The sequence below is a fragment of the Pseudophryne corroboree genome, unplaced genomic scaffold (genome assembly GCF_028390025.1).
Source record: "Pseudophryne corroboree isolate aPseCor3 unplaced genomic scaffold, aPseCor3.hap2 scaffold_1358, whole genome shotgun sequence".
Taxonomy (NCBI): Eukaryota; Metazoa; Chordata; class Amphibia; order Anura; family Myobatrachidae; genus Pseudophryne; species Pseudophryne corroboree.
This window is the reverse complement of record NW_026967984.1, coordinates 1-13511: the sequence shown is the minus strand read 5'-3', so window position 1 is coordinate 13511 and position 13511 is coordinate 1. Positions and strand designations below refer to the sequence as shown.

Below are 13511 nucleotides of genomic sequence, written 5' to 3'. Positions count from 1 at the left end.
AACTAGGGGTCATCCAAGCACTGCAAAAGGCCGCCATGCCCTGCATGCCCCTTTTCTCTTTTCATATGCAGATGAGGGTTCCAGTCAACTTTGGCCCACTGCTTGGATAACATCACCGTATGCAAATCCGTCTGCTGCAGACCTTCCCCCAGGAGTGCTTGTACTAGTTGTTGCATATGGTTTGATATTTGATGGTGCTTCAGTATTAGGCAGCCTTCCGCCCTCCCATGTTCATCTGAAAAGATGTGGTCTCCCTGCAGTTGTTGTCCCCAGATGAGAGTTCACTTGTGCTGCCTCAGTTGAATCTCCTTTACTTGACAGAGATGTGCCTGAGCAGCTGCCCTCACCAGCCCTATCCCAAATCATACTTATTTTGCATAGGAGATACCATGGTCATGAAGATTGTTCTCCAAGGGTGAGGTTCATTCATTGCATTCTGGGTATGCTGACCCCTGTGATTTTCCCAAATGTGGGAAACTCGACTGCATTATTTGTGGTAGTGGGGGACTGTGTTTGTGCTTTCCTCTGGTCAGCTCTGGTAAAAGTCAGATTTCTTTGTCTCAGATCTTCCTCTAGCCTTGTTCTTCTTTCGAGAGTTCCCTTGTGCTGCCTCAGTTGGATCTCTTTCACTTGACAGGGGGGTGCCCGAACAGCGACCCTCCCCAGCTCTAGCCCAACTCCTACTTACCTGCCAGGTGAGATACTATGATCATGAAGGTGCTTCTCCCAGGGCAAGGCTCACCCATTGCACTCTGGGTGTGCTGCCCCTGCGATTTCCCCAAATGTGGGAAACTTGACTGCATAATTTGTGTTTCCCCTGGTCGGCTCTCGTATAATTCAGATCTCTTTGTCTCAGGTCTCTCTCCAGCCTAGTTTGCTGTCTGTTTCCACTTCTCTTTTCTTCAACCGCTCCCTTCTATACCCTTGTGCACTATCCTGACTTCTCCTCCCGTCTGCTTACTTTGTGCCTTCCAATGCACAATGCAAACTACAGGTAGTGCTGCAGGGCCCACACCCTTTTACTTGCCTTACAGAGCAGCTCTGGAGCTGTTACAGTGCCCAGCTGCTGCAAGAAATCAGCTTGAATGCTTCAGGGGATGGGGCATGGCCAACATGAGCCCCACACCAAAGGAGGGTGGAGGTGTTTAATGCGAACTAGGGGTCATCCAAGCACCGCAAAAGGCCGCCATGCCCTGCACGCCCCTTTTCTCTTTTCATATGCAGATGAGGGTTGAAGCCAACTTTGACCCACTGCTTGGATGACATCACCGTATGCAAATCCGTCTTCTGCAGAACTTCCCCCAGGAATGCTTGCACTAGTTGTTGCATTTGGTTTGTTGTTTGGGGGTGCTTCAGTATTAGGCAGCCTTCTGCCCTCCCATGTTCATCTGAAAATATGTGTTCTCCCTGCAGTTGTTGTCCCCAGATGAGAGTTCCCTTGTGCTGCCTCAGTAGAATCTCCTTTACTTGACAGAGATGTGCATGAGCAGCGGCCCTCCCCAGCCCTATTCCAAATCATACTTATTTTGCATAGGAGATACCATGGTCATGAAGATTGTTCTCCCAGGGTGAGGTTCATTCATTGCATTTTGGGTATGCTGACCCCTGTGATTTCCCCAAATGTGGGAAACTTGACTGCATTATTTGTGGTAGTGGGGGACTGTGTTTGTGCTTTCCTCTGGTCAGCTCTGGTAAAAGTCAGATTTCTTTGTCTCAGATTTTCCTCTAGCCTTGTTCTTCTTTCGAGAGTTCCATTGTGCTGCCTCAGTTGGATCTCCTTCACTTGACAGGGGGGTACCCGAGCAGCGACCCTCCCCAGCTCTAGCCCAACTCCTACTTACCTGCCAGGTGAGATACTATGATCATGAAGGTGCTTCTCCCAGGGCAAGGCTCACCCATTGCACTCTGGGTGTGCTGCCCCTGCGATTTCCCCAAATGTGGGAAACTTGACTGCATAATTTGTGTTTCCCCTGGTCGGCTCTCGTATAATTCAGATCTATTTGTCTCAGGTCTCTCTCCAGCCTAGTTTGCTGTCTGTTTCCACTTCTCTTTTCTTCAGCCGCTCCCTTCTATACCCTTGTGCACTATCCTGACTTCTCCTCCCGTCTGCTTACTTTGTGCCTTCCAATGCACAATGCAAACTACAGGTAGTGCTGCAGGGCCCACACCCTTTTACTTGCCTTACAGAGCAGCTCTGGAGCTGTTACAGTGCCCAGCTGCTGCGAGAAATCAGCTTGAATGCTTCAGGGGATGGGGCATGGCCAACATGAGCCCCACACCAAAGGAGGGGGGAGGTGTTTAATGCGAACTAGGGGTCATCCAAGCACTGCAAAAGGCCGCCATGCCCTGCATGCCCCTTTTCTCTTTTCATATGCAGATGAGGGTTCCAGTCAACTTTGGCCCACTGCTTGGATAACATCACCGTATGCAAATCCGTCTGCTGCAGACCTTCCCCCAGGAGTGCTTGTACTAGTTGTTGCATATGGTTTGATATTTGATGGTGCTTCAGTATTAGGCAGCCTTCCGCCCTCCCATGTTCATCTGAAAAGATGTGGTCTCCCTGCAGTTGTTGTCCCCAGATGAGAGTTCACTTGTGCTGCCTCAGTTGAATCTCCTTTACTTGACAGAGATGTGCCTGAGCAGCTGCCCTCACCAGCCCTATCCCAAATCATACTTATTTTGCATAGGAGATACCATGGTCATGAAGATTGTTCTCCCAGGGTGAGGTTCATTCATTGCATTCTGGGTATGCTGACCCCTGTGATTTTCCCAAATGTGGGAAACTCGACTGCATTATTTGTGGTAGTGGGGGACTGTGTTTGTGCTTTCCTCTGGTCAGCTCTGGTAAAAGTCAGATTTCTTTGTCTCAGATCTTCCTCTAGCCTTGTTCTTCTTTCGAGAGTTCCCTGGTGCTGCCTCAGTTGGATCTCCTTCACTTCACAGGGGGGAACCCGAGCAGCGACCCTCCCCAGCTCTAGCCCAACTCCTACTTACCTGCCAGGTGAGATACTATGATCATGAAGGTGCTTCTCCCAGGGCAAGGCTCAACCATTGCACTCTGGGTGTGCTGCTCCTGCGATTTCCCCAAATGTGGGAAACTTGACTGCATAATTTGTGTTTCCCCTCGTCGGCTCTCGTATAATTCAGATCTCTTTGTCTCAGGTCTCTCTCCAGCCTAGTTTGCTGTCTGTTTCCACTTCTCTTTTCTTCAGCCGCTCCCTTCTATACCCTTGTGCACTATCCTGACTTCTCCTCCCGTCTGCTTACTTTGTGCCTTCCAATGCACAATGCAAACTACAGGTAGTGCTGCAGGGCCCACACCCTTTTACTTGCCTTACAGAGCAGCTCTGGAGCTGTTACAGTGCCCAGCTGCTGCAAGAAATCAGCTTGAATGCTTCAGGGGCTGGGGCATAGCCAACATGAGCCCCACACCAAAGGAGGGTGGAGGTGTTTAATGCAAACTAGGGGTCAGCCAAGCGCCGCAAAAGGCCACCATGCCCTGCACGCCCCTTTTCTCTTTTCATATGCAGACGAGGGTTGAAGCCAACTTTGACCCACTGCTTGGATGACATCACCATATGCAAATCCATCTGCGGCAGGCCTTCCCCCAGGAATGCTTGCACTAGTTGTTGCATTTGGTTTGTTGTTTGGGGGTGCTTCAGTATTAGGCAGCCTTCTGCCCTCCCATGTTCATCTGAAAATATATGTTCTCCCTGCAGTTGTTGTCCCAAGATGAGAGTTCCCTTGTGCTGCCTCAGTTGAATCTCCTTTACTTGACAGAGATGTGCATGAGCAGCGGCCCTCCCCAGCCCTATTCCAAATCATACTTATTTTGCATAGGAGATACCATGGTCATGAAGATTTTTCTCCCAGGGTGAGGTTCATTCATTGCATTTTGGGTATGCTGACCCCTGTGATTTCCCCAAATGTGGGAAACTTGACTGCATTATTTGTGGTAGTGGGAGACTGTGTTTGTGCTTTCCTCTGGTCAGCTCTGGTAAAAGTCAGATTTCTTTGTCTCAGATTTTCCTTTAGCCTTGTTCTTTTTTCGAGAGTTCCCTTGTGCTGCCTCAGTTGGATCTCCTTCACTTTACAGGGGGGTACCCGAGCAGCGACCCTCCCCAGCTCTAGCCCAACTCCTACTTACCTGCCAGGTGAGATACTATGATCATGAAGGTGCTTCTCCCAGGGCAAGGCTCACCCATTGTACTCTGGGTGTGCTGCTCCTGTGATTTCCCCAAATGTGGGAAACTTGACTGCATAATTTGTGTTTCCCCTGGTCGGCTCTCGTATAATTCAGATCTCTTTGTCTCAGGTCTCTCTCCAGCCTAGTTTGCTGTCTGTTTCCACTTCTCTTTTCTTCAGCCGCTCCCTTCTATACCCTTGTGCACTATCCTGACTTCTCCTCCCGTCTGCTTACTTTGTGCCTTCCAATGCACAATGCAAACTACAGGTAGTGCTGCAGGGCCCACACCCTTTTACTTGCCTTACAGAGCAGCTCTGGAGCTGTTACAGTGCCCAGCTGCTGCAAGAAATCAGCTTGAATGCTTCAGGGGATGGGGCATGGCCAACATGAGCCCCACACCAAAGGAGGGTGAAGGTGTTTAATGCGAACTAGGGGTCATCCAAGCACCGCAAAAGGCCGCCATGCCCTGCACGCCCCTTTTCTCTTTTCATATGCAGATGAGGGTTGAAGCCAACTTTGACCCACTGCTTGGATGACATCACCGTATGCAAATCCGTCTTCTGCAGAACTTCCCCCAGGAATGCTTGCACTAGTTGTTGCATTTGGTTTGTTGTTTGGGGGTGCTTCAGTATTAGGCAGCCTTCTGCCCTCCCATGTTCATCTGAAAATATGTGTTCTCCCTGCAGTTGTTGTCCCCAGATGAGAGTTCCCTTGTGCTGCCTCAGTTGAATCTCCTTTACTTGACAGAGATGTGCCTGAGCAGCGGCCCTCCCCAGCTCTATCCCAAATCATACTTATTTTGCATAGGAGATACCATGGTCATGAAGATTATTCTCCCAGGGTGAGGTTCATTCATTGCATTATGGGTATGCTGACCCCTGTGATTTCCCCAAATGTGGGAAACTCGACTGCTTTATTTGTGGTAGTGGGGGACTGTGTTTGTGTTTTCCTCTGGTCAGCTCTGGTAAAAGTCAGATTTCTTTGTTCAGATCTTCCTCTAGCCTTGTTCTTCTTTTGAGAGTTCCCTTGTGCTGCCTCAGTTGGATCTCCTTCACTTGACAGGGGGGTGCCCAAGCAGAGACCCTCCCCAGCTCTAGCCCAACTCCTACTTACCTGCCAGGTGAGATACTATGATCATGAAGGTGCTTCTCCCAGGGCAAGGCTCACCCATTGCACTCTGGGTGTGCTGCCCCTGCGATTTCCCCAAATGTGGGAAACTTGACTGCATAATTTGTGTTTCCCCTGGTCGGCTCTCGTGTAATTCAGATCTCTTTGTCTCAGGTCTCTCTCCAACCTAGTTTGCTGTCTGTTTCCACTTCTCTTTTCTTCAGCCGCTCCCTTCTATACCCTTGTGCACTATCCTGACTTCTCCTCCCGTCTGCTTACTTTGTGCCTTCCAATGCACAATGCAAACTACAGGTAGTGCTGCAGGGCCCACACCCTTTTACTTGCCTTACAGAGCAGCTCTGGAGATGTTACAGTGCCCAGCTGCTGCAAGAAATCAGCTTGAATGCTTCAGGGGATGGGGCATGGCCAACATGAGCCCCACACCAAAGGAGGGTGGAGGTGTTTAATGCGAACTAGGGGTCATCCAAGCACCGCAAAAGGCCGCCATGCCCTGCACGCTCCTTTTCTCTTTTCATATGCAGATGAGGGTTGAAGCCAACTTTGACCCACTGCTTGGATGACATCACCGTATGCAAATCCGTCTTCTGCAGAACTTCCCCCAGGAATGCTTGCACTAGTTGTTGCATTTGGTTTGTTGTTTGGGGGTGCTTCAGTATTAGGCAGCCTTCTGCCCTCCCATGTTCATCTGAAAATATGTGTTCTCCCTGCAGTTGTTGTCCCCAGATGAGAGTTCCCTTGTGCTGCCTCAGTTGAATCTCCTTTACTTGACAGAGATGTGCATGAGCAGCGGCCCTCCCCAGCCCTATTCCAAATCATACTTATTTTGCATAGGAGATACCATGGTCATGAAGATTGTTCTCCCAGGGTGAGGTTCATTCATTGCATTTTGGGTATGCTGACCCCTGTGATTTCCCCAAATGTGGGAAACTTGACTGCATTATTTGTGGTAGTGGGGGACTGTGTTTGTGCTTTCCTCTGGTCAGCTCTGGTAAAAGTCAGATTTCTTTGTCTCAGATTTTCCTCTAGCCTTGTTCTTCTTTCGAGAGTTCCCTTGTGCTGCCTCAGTTGGATCTCCTTCAGTTTACAGGGGGGTACCCGAGCAGCGATCCTCCCCAGCTCTAGCCCAACTCCTACTTACCTGCCAGGTGAGATACTATGATCATGAAGGTGCTTCTCCCAGGGCAAGGCTCACCCATTGCACTCTAGGTGTGCTGCTCCTGCGATTTCCCCAAATGTGGGAAACTTGACTGCATAATTTGTGTTTCCCCTGGTCGGCTCTCGTATAATTCAGATCTCTTTGTCTCAGGTCTCTCTCCAGCCTAGTTTGCTGTCTGTTTCCACTTCTCTTTTCTTGAGCCGCTCCCTTCTATGCCCTTGCGCACTATCCTGACTTCTCCTCCTGTCTGCTTACTTTGTGCCTTCCAACGCACAATGCGAACTACAGGTAGTGCTGCAGGGCCCACACCCTTTTACTTGCCTTACAGAGCAGCTCTGGAGCTGTTACAGTGCCCAGCTGCTGCAAGAAATCAGCTTGAATGCTTCAGGGGCTGGGGCATAGCCAACATGAGCCCCACACCAAAGGAGGGTGGAGGTGTTTAATGCAAACTAGGGGTCAGCCAAGTGCCGCAAAAGGCCACCATGCCCTGCACGCCCCTTTTCTCTTTTCATATGCAGACGAGGGTTGAAGCCAACTTTGACCCACTGCTTGGATGACATCACCATATGCAAATCCATCTGCGGCAGGCCTTCCCCCAGGAATGCTTGCACTAGTTGTTGCATTTGGTTTGTTGTTTGGGGGTGCTTCAGTATTAGGCAGCTTTCTGCCCTCCCATGTTCATCTGAAAATATATGTTCTCCCTGCAGTTGTTGTCCCCAGATGAGAGTTCCCTTGTGCTGCCTCAGTTGAATCTCCTTTACTTGACAGAGATGTGCATGAGCAGCGGCCCTCCCCAGCCCTATTCCAAATCATACTTATTTTGCATAGGAGATACCATGGTCATGAAGATTTTTCTCCCAGGGTGAGGTTCATTCATTGCATTTTGGGTATGCTGACCCCTGTGATTTCCCCAAATGTGGGAAACTCAACTGCATTATTTGTGGTAGTGGGGGACTGTGTTTGTGCTTTCCTCTGGTCAGCTCTAGTAAAAGTCAGATTTCTTTGTCTCACATTTTCCTCTAGCCTTGTTCTTCTTTCGAGAGTTCCCTTGTGCTGCCTTTGTTGGATCTCCTTCACTTTACAGGGGGGTACCCGAGCAGCGACCCTCCCCAGCTCTAGCCCAACTCCTACTTACCTGCCAGGTGAGATACTATGATCATTAAGGTGCTTCTCCCAGGGCAAGGCTCACCCATTGTACTCTGGGTGTGCTGCTCCTGCGATTTCCCCAAATGTGGGAAACTTGACTGCATAATTTGTGTTTCCCCTCGTCGGCTCTCGTATAATTCAGATCTCTTTGTCTCAGGTCTCTCTCCAGCCTAGTTTGCTGTCTGTTTCCACTTCTCTTTTCTTCAGCCGCTCCCTTCTATACCCTTGTGCACTATCCTGACTTCTCCTCCCGTCTGCTTACTTTGTGCCTTCCAATGCACAATGCAAACTACAGGTAGTGCTGCAGGGCCCACACCCTTTTACTTGCCTTACAGAGCAGCTCTGGAGCTGTTACAGTGCCCAGCTGCTGCAAAAAATCAGCTTGAATGCTTCAGGGGCTGGGGCATAGCCAACATCAGCCCCACACCGAAGGAGGGTGGAGGTGTTTAATGCAAACTAGGGGTCAGTCAAGCGCCGCAAAAGGCCACCATGCCCTGCACGCCCCTTTTCTGTTTTCATATGCAGATGAGGGTTGAAGCCAACTTTGACCCACTGCTTGGATGACATCACCATATGCAAATCCATCTGCGGCAGGCCTTCCCCCAGGAATGCTTGCACTAGTTGTTGCATTTGGTTTGTTGTTTGGGGGTGCTTCAGTATTAGGCAGCCTTCTGCTGCACCCTGCTTTGGTGTGGGGCTCATGTTGGCCATGCCCCATCCCCTGAAGCTTTCAAGCAGATTTCTTGCAGCAGCTGGGCACTGTAACAGCTCAAGAGCTGCTCTGTAAGGCAAGTAAAAGGGTGTGGGCCCTGCAGCACTACCTGTAGTTTGCATTGTGCATTGGAAGGCACAAAGTAAGCAGACGGGAGGAGAAGTCAGGATAGTGCACAAGGGTATAGAAGGGAGCGGCTGAAGAAAAGAGAAGTGGAAACAGACAGCAAACTAGGCTGGAGAGAGATCTGAGACAAAGAGATCTGAATTATACGATAGCCGACCAGGGGAAACACAAATTATGCAGTCAAGTTTCCCACATTTGGGGAAATCGCAGGGGCAGCACACCCAGAGTGAAATGGATGAGCCTTGCCCTGGGAGAAGCACCTTCATGATCATAGTATCTCACCTGGCAGGTAAGTATGAGTTGGGCTAGAGCTGGGGAGGGTCGCTGCTCGGGCACCCCCCTGTTAAGTGAAGGAGATCCAACTGAGGCAGCACAAGGGAACTCTCAAAAGAAGAACAAGGCTAGAGGAAGATCTGAAACAAAGAAATCTGACTTTTACCAGAGCTGACCAGAAGAAAACACAAACACAGTCCCCCACTACCACAAATAAAGCAGTCGAGGTGAGGTTCATTCATTGCATTTTGGGTATGCTGACCCCTGTGATTTCCCCAAATGTGGGAAACTCGACTGCTTTATTTGTGGTAGTGGGGGACTGTGTTTGTGTTTTCTTCTGGTCAGCTCTGGTAAAAGTCAGATTTCTTTGTTTCAGATCTTCCTCTAGCCTTGTTCTTCTTTTGAGAGTTCCCTTGTGCTGCCTCAGTTGGATCTCCTTCACTTAACAGGGGGGTGCCCGAGCAGCGACCCTCCCCAGCTCTAGCCCAACTCCTACTTACCTGCCAGGTGAGATACTATGATCATGAAGGTGCTTCTCCCAGGGCAAGGCTCACCCATTGCACTCTGGGTGTGCAGCCCCTGCGATTTCCCCAAATGTGGGAAACTTGACTGCATAATTTGTGTTTCCCCTGGTCGGCTCTCGTATAATTCAGATCTCTTTGTCTCAGATCTCTCTCCAGCCTAGTTTGCTGTCTGTTTCCACTTCTCTTTTCTTCAGCCGCTCCCTTCTATACCCTTGTGCACTATCCTGACTTCTCCTCCCGTCTGCTTACTTTGTGCCTTCCAATGCACAATGCAAACTACAGGTAGTGCTGCAGGGCCCACACCCTTTTACTTGCCTTACAGAGCAGCTCTGGAGCTGTTACAGTGCCCAGCTGCTGCAAGAAATCTGCTTGAATGCTTCAGGGGATGGGACATGGCCAACATGAGCCCCACACCAAAGGAGGGTGGAGCAGAAGGCTGACTAATACTGAAGCACCCCCAAACAACAAACCAAATGCAACAACTAGTGCAAGCATTCCTGGGGGAAGGCCTGCCGCAGATGGATTTGCATATGGTGATGTCATCCAAGCAGTGGGTCAAAGTTGGCTTCAACCCTCGTCTGCATATGAAAACAGAAAAGGGGCGTGCAGGGCATGGTGGCCTTTTGCGGCGCTTGACCGACCCCTAGTTTGCATTAAACACCTCCACCCTCCTTCGGTGTGGGGCTCATGTTGGCTATGCCCCAGCCCCTGAAGCATTCAAGCTGATTTCTTGCAGCAGCTGGGCACTTTAACAGCTCCAGAGCTGCTCTGTAAGGCAAGTAAAAGGGTGTGGGCCCTGCAGCACTACCTGTAGTTTGCATTGTGCATTGGAAGGCACAAAGTAAGCAGACGGGAGGAGAAGTCAGGATAGTGCACAAGGGTATAGAAGGGAGCGGCTGAAGAAAAGAGAAGTGGAAACAGACAGCAAACTAGGCTGGAGAGAGACCTGAGACAAAGAGATCTGAATTATACGAGAGCCGACCAGGGGAAACACAAATTATGCAGTCAAGTTTCCCACATTTGGGGAAATCGCAGGAGCAGCACACCCAGAGTGCAATGGGTGAGCCTTGCCCTGGGAGAAGCACCTTCATGATCATAGTATCTCACCTGGCAGGTAAGTAGGAGTTGGGCTAGAGCTGGGGAGGGTCGCTGCTCGGGTACCCCCCTGTCAAGTGAAGGAGATCCAACTGAGGCAGCACAAGGGAACTCTCGAAAGAAGAACAAGGCAAGAGGAAAATCTGAGACAAAGAAATCTGACTTTTACCAGAGCTGACCAGAGGAAAGCACAAACACAGTCCCCCACTACCACAAATAATGCAGTTGAGTTTCCCACATTTGGGGAAATCACAGGGGTCAGCATACCCAAAATGCAATGAATGAACCTCACCCTGGGAGAACAATCTTCATGACCATGGTATCTCCTATGCAAAATAAGTATGATTTGGAATAGGGCTGGGGAGGGCCGCTGCTCATGCACATCTCTGTCAAGTAAAGGAGATTTAACTGAGGCAGCACAAGGGAACTCTCATCTGGGGACAACAACTGCAGGGAGAACACATATTTTCAGATGAACATGGGAGGGCAGAAGGCTGCCTAATACTGAAGCACCCCCAAACAACAAACCAAATGCAACAACTAGTGCAAGCATTCCTGGGGGAAGTTCTGCAGAAGACGGATTTGCATACGGTGATGTCATACAAGCAGTGGGTCAAAGTTGGCTTCAACCCTCATCTGCATATGAAAAGAGAAAAGGGGCGTGCAGGGCATGGCGGCCTTTTGCGGTGCTTGGATGACCCCTAGTTCGCATTAAACACCTCCACCCTCCTTTGGTGTGGGGCTCATGTTGGCCATGCCCCATCCCCTGAAGCATTCAAGCAGATTTCTTGCAGCAGCTGGGCACTGTAACAGCTCCAGAGCTGCTCTGTAAGGCAAGTAAAAGGGTGTGGGCCCTGCAGCACTACCTGTAGTTTGCATTGTGCATTGGAAGGCACAAAGTAAGCAGACGGGAGGAGAAGTCAGGATAGTGCACAAGGGTATAGAAGGGAGCGGCTGAAGAAAAGAGAAGTGGAAACAGACAGCAAACTAGGCTGGAGAGAGACCTGAGACAAAGAGATCTGAATTATACGAGAGCCGACCAGGGGAAACACAAATTATGCAGTCAAGTTTCCCACATTTGGGGAAATCGCAGGGGCAGCACACCCAGAGTGCAATGGGTGAGCCTTGCCCTGGGAGAAGCACCTTCATGATCATAGTATCTCACCTGGCAGGTAAGTAGGAGTTGGGCTAGAGCTGGGGAGGGTCTCTGCTCGGGCACCCCCCTGTCAAGTGAAGGAGATCCAACTGAGGCAGCACAAGGGAACTCTCAAAAGAAGAACAAGGCTCTGAAACAAAGAAATCTGACTTTTACCAGAGCTGACCAGAGGAAAACACAAACACAGTCCCCCACTACCACAAATAAAGCAGTCGAGTTTCCCACATTTGGGGAAATCACAGGGGTCAGCATACCCAGAATGCAATGAATGAACCTCACCCTGGGAGAATAATCTTCATGACCATGGTATCTCCTATGCAAATTAAGTATGATTTGGGATAGAGCTGGGGAGGGCCGCTGCTCAGGCACATCTCTGTCAAGTTAAGGAGATTCAACTGAGGCAGCACAAGGGAACTCTCATCTAGGGACAACAACTGCAGGGAGAACACATATTTTCAGATGAACATGGGAGGGCAGACGGCTGCCTAATACTGAAGCACCCCCAAACAACAAACCAAATGCAACAACTAGTGCAAGCATTCCTGGGGGAAGGCCTGCCGCAGATGGATTTGCATATGGTGATGTCATCCAAGCAGTGGGTCAAAGTTGGCTTCAACCCTCGTCTGCATATGAAAACAGAAAAGGGGCGTGCAGGGCATGGTGGCCTTTTGCTGCGCTTGTCTGACCCCTAGTTTGCATTAAACACCTCCACCCTTCTTCGGTGTGGGGCTCATGTTGGCTATGCCCCAGCCCCTGAAGCATTCAAGCTGATTTCTTGCAGCAGCTTGGCACTGCAACAGCTCCAGAGCTGCTCTGTAAGGCAAGTAAAAGGGTGTGGGCCCTGCAGCACTACCTGTAGTTCGCATTGTGCATTGGAAGGCACAAAGTAAGCAGACGGGAGGAGAAGTCAGGATAGTGCACAAGGGTATAGAAGGGAGCGGCTGAAGAAAAGAGAAGTGGAAACAGACAGCAAACTAGGCTGGAGAGAGACCTGAGACAAAGAGATCTGAATTATACGAGAGCCGACCAGGGGAAACACAAATTATGCAGTCAAGTTTCCCACATTTGGGGAAATCGCAGGAGCAGCACACCCAGAGTACAATGGGTGAGCCTTGCCCTGGGAGAAGCACCTTCATGATCATAGTATCTCACCTGGCAGGTAAGTAGGAGTTGGGCTAGAGCTGGGGAGGGTCGCTGCTCGGGTACCCCCCTGTAAAGTGAAGGAGATCCAACTGAGGCAGCACAAGGGAACTCTCGAAAGAAGAACAAGGCTAAAGGAAAATCTGAGACAAAGAAATCTGACTTTTACCAGAGCTGACCAGAGGAAAGCACAAACACAGTCTCCCACTACCACAAATAATGCAGTCAAGTTTCCCACATTTGGGGAAATCACAGGGGTCAGCATACCCAAAATGCAATGAATGAACCTCACCCTGGGAGAAAAATCTTCATGACCATGGTATCTCCTATGCAAAATAAGTATGATTTGGAATAGGGCTGGGGAGGGCCGCTGCTCATGCACATCTCTGTCAAGTAAAGGAGATTCAACTGAGGCAGCACAAGGGAACTCTCATCTTGGGACAACAACTGCAGGGAGAACATATATTTTCAGATGAACATGGGAGGGCAGAAGGCTGCCTAATACTGAAGCACCCCCAAACAACAAACCAAATGCAACAACTAGTGCAAGCATTCCTGGGGGAAGGCCTGCCGCAGATGGATTTGCATATGGTGATGTCATCCAAGCAGTGGGTCAAAGTTGGCTTCAACCCTCGTCTGCATATGAAAAGAGAAAAGGGGCGTGCAGGGCATGGTGGCCTTTTGCGGCGCTTGGCTGACCCCTAGTTTGCATTAAACACCTCCACCCTCCTTTGGTGTGGGGCTCATGTTGGCTATGCCCCAGCCCCTGAAGCATTCAAGCTGATTTCTTGCAGCAGCTGGGCACTGTAACAGCTCCAGAGCTGCTCTGTAAGGCAAGTAAAAGGGTCTGGGCCCTGCAGCACTACCTG

The 13511-nt window shown here is 50.0% G+C and overlaps 20 non-coding genes and 2 pseudogenes across 20 annotated transcripts; 15 read left to right on the top strand and 7 right to left on the bottom strand.

Annotated features, from left to right (window-relative positions):
- The first annotated feature begins 364 nt into the window (after positions 1-364).
- LOC134995068 (U1 spliceosomal RNA) lies at positions 365-528 on the top strand. Its single transcript, XR_010197959.1, has one exon. It is a non-coding gene; the product is annotated as a U1 spliceosomal RNA (small nuclear RNA).
- A 152-nt stretch (positions 529-680) lies between these two features.
- LOC134995044 (U1 spliceosomal RNA) lies at positions 681-843 on the top strand. Its single transcript, XR_010197941.1, has one exon. It is a non-coding gene; the product is annotated as a U1 spliceosomal RNA (small nuclear RNA).
- A 674-nt stretch (positions 844-1517) lies between these two features.
- On the top strand, positions 1518-1681 carry LOC134995033 (U1 spliceosomal RNA). Its single transcript, XR_010197930.1, has one exon. It is a non-coding gene; the product is annotated as a U1 spliceosomal RNA (small nuclear RNA).
- Positions 1682-1833: 152 nt separating this feature from the next.
- On the top strand, positions 1834-1996 carry LOC134995045 (U1 spliceosomal RNA). The gene has a single exon (XR_010197942.1). It is a non-coding gene; the product is annotated as a U1 spliceosomal RNA (small nuclear RNA).
- Positions 1997-2670: 674 nt separating this feature from the next.
- Positions 2671-2834, top strand: LOC134995042 (U1 spliceosomal RNA). The gene has a single exon (XR_010197939.1). It is a non-coding gene; the product is annotated as a U1 spliceosomal RNA (small nuclear RNA).
- A 152-nt stretch (positions 2835-2986) lies between these two features.
- LOC134995052 (U1 spliceosomal RNA) lies at positions 2987-3122 on the top strand (annotated as a pseudogene).
- A 701-nt stretch (positions 3123-3823) lies between these two features.
- On the top strand, positions 3824-3987 carry LOC134995040 (U1 spliceosomal RNA). The gene has a single exon (XR_010197937.1). It is a non-coding gene; the product is annotated as a U1 spliceosomal RNA (small nuclear RNA).
- A 152-nt stretch (positions 3988-4139) lies between these two features.
- Positions 4140-4302, top strand: LOC134995051 (U1 spliceosomal RNA). Its single transcript, XR_010197948.1, has one exon. It is a non-coding gene; the product is annotated as a U1 spliceosomal RNA (small nuclear RNA).
- A 674-nt stretch (positions 4303-4976) lies between these two features.
- LOC134995037 (U1 spliceosomal RNA) lies at positions 4977-5140 on the top strand. The gene has a single exon (XR_010197934.1). It is a non-coding gene; the product is annotated as a U1 spliceosomal RNA (small nuclear RNA).
- A 151-nt stretch (positions 5141-5291) lies between these two features.
- On the top strand, positions 5292-5454 carry LOC134995041 (U1 spliceosomal RNA). Its single transcript, XR_010197938.1, has one exon. It is a non-coding gene; the product is annotated as a U1 spliceosomal RNA (small nuclear RNA).
- Positions 5455-6128: 674 nt separating this feature from the next.
- On the top strand, positions 6129-6292 carry LOC134995032 (U1 spliceosomal RNA). Its single transcript, XR_010197929.1, has one exon. It is a non-coding gene; the product is annotated as a U1 spliceosomal RNA (small nuclear RNA).
- A 152-nt stretch (positions 6293-6444) lies between these two features.
- On the top strand, positions 6445-6607 carry LOC134995056 (U1 spliceosomal RNA). The gene has a single exon (XR_010197950.1). It is a non-coding gene; the product is annotated as a U1 spliceosomal RNA (small nuclear RNA).
- A 674-nt stretch (positions 6608-7281) lies between these two features.
- Positions 7282-7445, top strand: LOC134995064 (U1 spliceosomal RNA). Its single transcript, XR_010197955.1, has one exon. It is a non-coding gene; the product is annotated as a U1 spliceosomal RNA (small nuclear RNA).
- A 152-nt stretch (positions 7446-7597) lies between these two features.
- On the top strand, positions 7598-7733 carry LOC134995055 (U1 spliceosomal RNA; annotated as a pseudogene).
- An 855-nt stretch (positions 7734-8588) lies between these two features.
- On the bottom strand, positions 8589-8751 carry LOC134995050 (U1 spliceosomal RNA). The gene has a single exon (XR_010197947.1). It is a non-coding gene; the product is annotated as a U1 spliceosomal RNA (small nuclear RNA).
- A 468-nt stretch (positions 8752-9219) lies between these two features.
- On the top strand, positions 9220-9382 carry LOC134995048 (U1 spliceosomal RNA). The gene has a single exon (XR_010197945.1). It is a non-coding gene; the product is annotated as a U1 spliceosomal RNA (small nuclear RNA).
- An 828-nt stretch (positions 9383-10210) lies between these two features.
- Positions 10211-10373, bottom strand: LOC134995046 (U1 spliceosomal RNA). The gene has a single exon (XR_010197943.1). It is a non-coding gene; the product is annotated as a U1 spliceosomal RNA (small nuclear RNA).
- A 152-nt stretch (positions 10374-10525) lies between these two features.
- LOC134995031 (U1 spliceosomal RNA) lies at positions 10526-10689 on the bottom strand. The gene has a single exon (XR_010197928.1). It is a non-coding gene; the product is annotated as a U1 spliceosomal RNA (small nuclear RNA).
- A 674-nt stretch (positions 10690-11363) lies between these two features.
- On the bottom strand, positions 11364-11526 carry LOC134995043 (U1 spliceosomal RNA). The gene has a single exon (XR_010197940.1). It is a non-coding gene; the product is annotated as a U1 spliceosomal RNA (small nuclear RNA).
- A 142-nt stretch (positions 11527-11668) lies between these two features.
- LOC134995038 (U1 spliceosomal RNA) lies at positions 11669-11832 on the bottom strand. Its single transcript, XR_010197935.1, has one exon. It is a non-coding gene; the product is annotated as a U1 spliceosomal RNA (small nuclear RNA).
- A 674-nt stretch (positions 11833-12506) lies between these two features.
- Positions 12507-12669, bottom strand: LOC134995049 (U1 spliceosomal RNA). Its single transcript, XR_010197946.1, has one exon. It is a non-coding gene; the product is annotated as a U1 spliceosomal RNA (small nuclear RNA).
- A 152-nt stretch (positions 12670-12821) lies between these two features.
- Positions 12822-12985, bottom strand: LOC134995039 (U1 spliceosomal RNA). The gene has a single exon (XR_010197936.1). It is a non-coding gene; the product is annotated as a U1 spliceosomal RNA (small nuclear RNA).
- Positions 12986-13511: the final 526 nt, after the last annotated feature.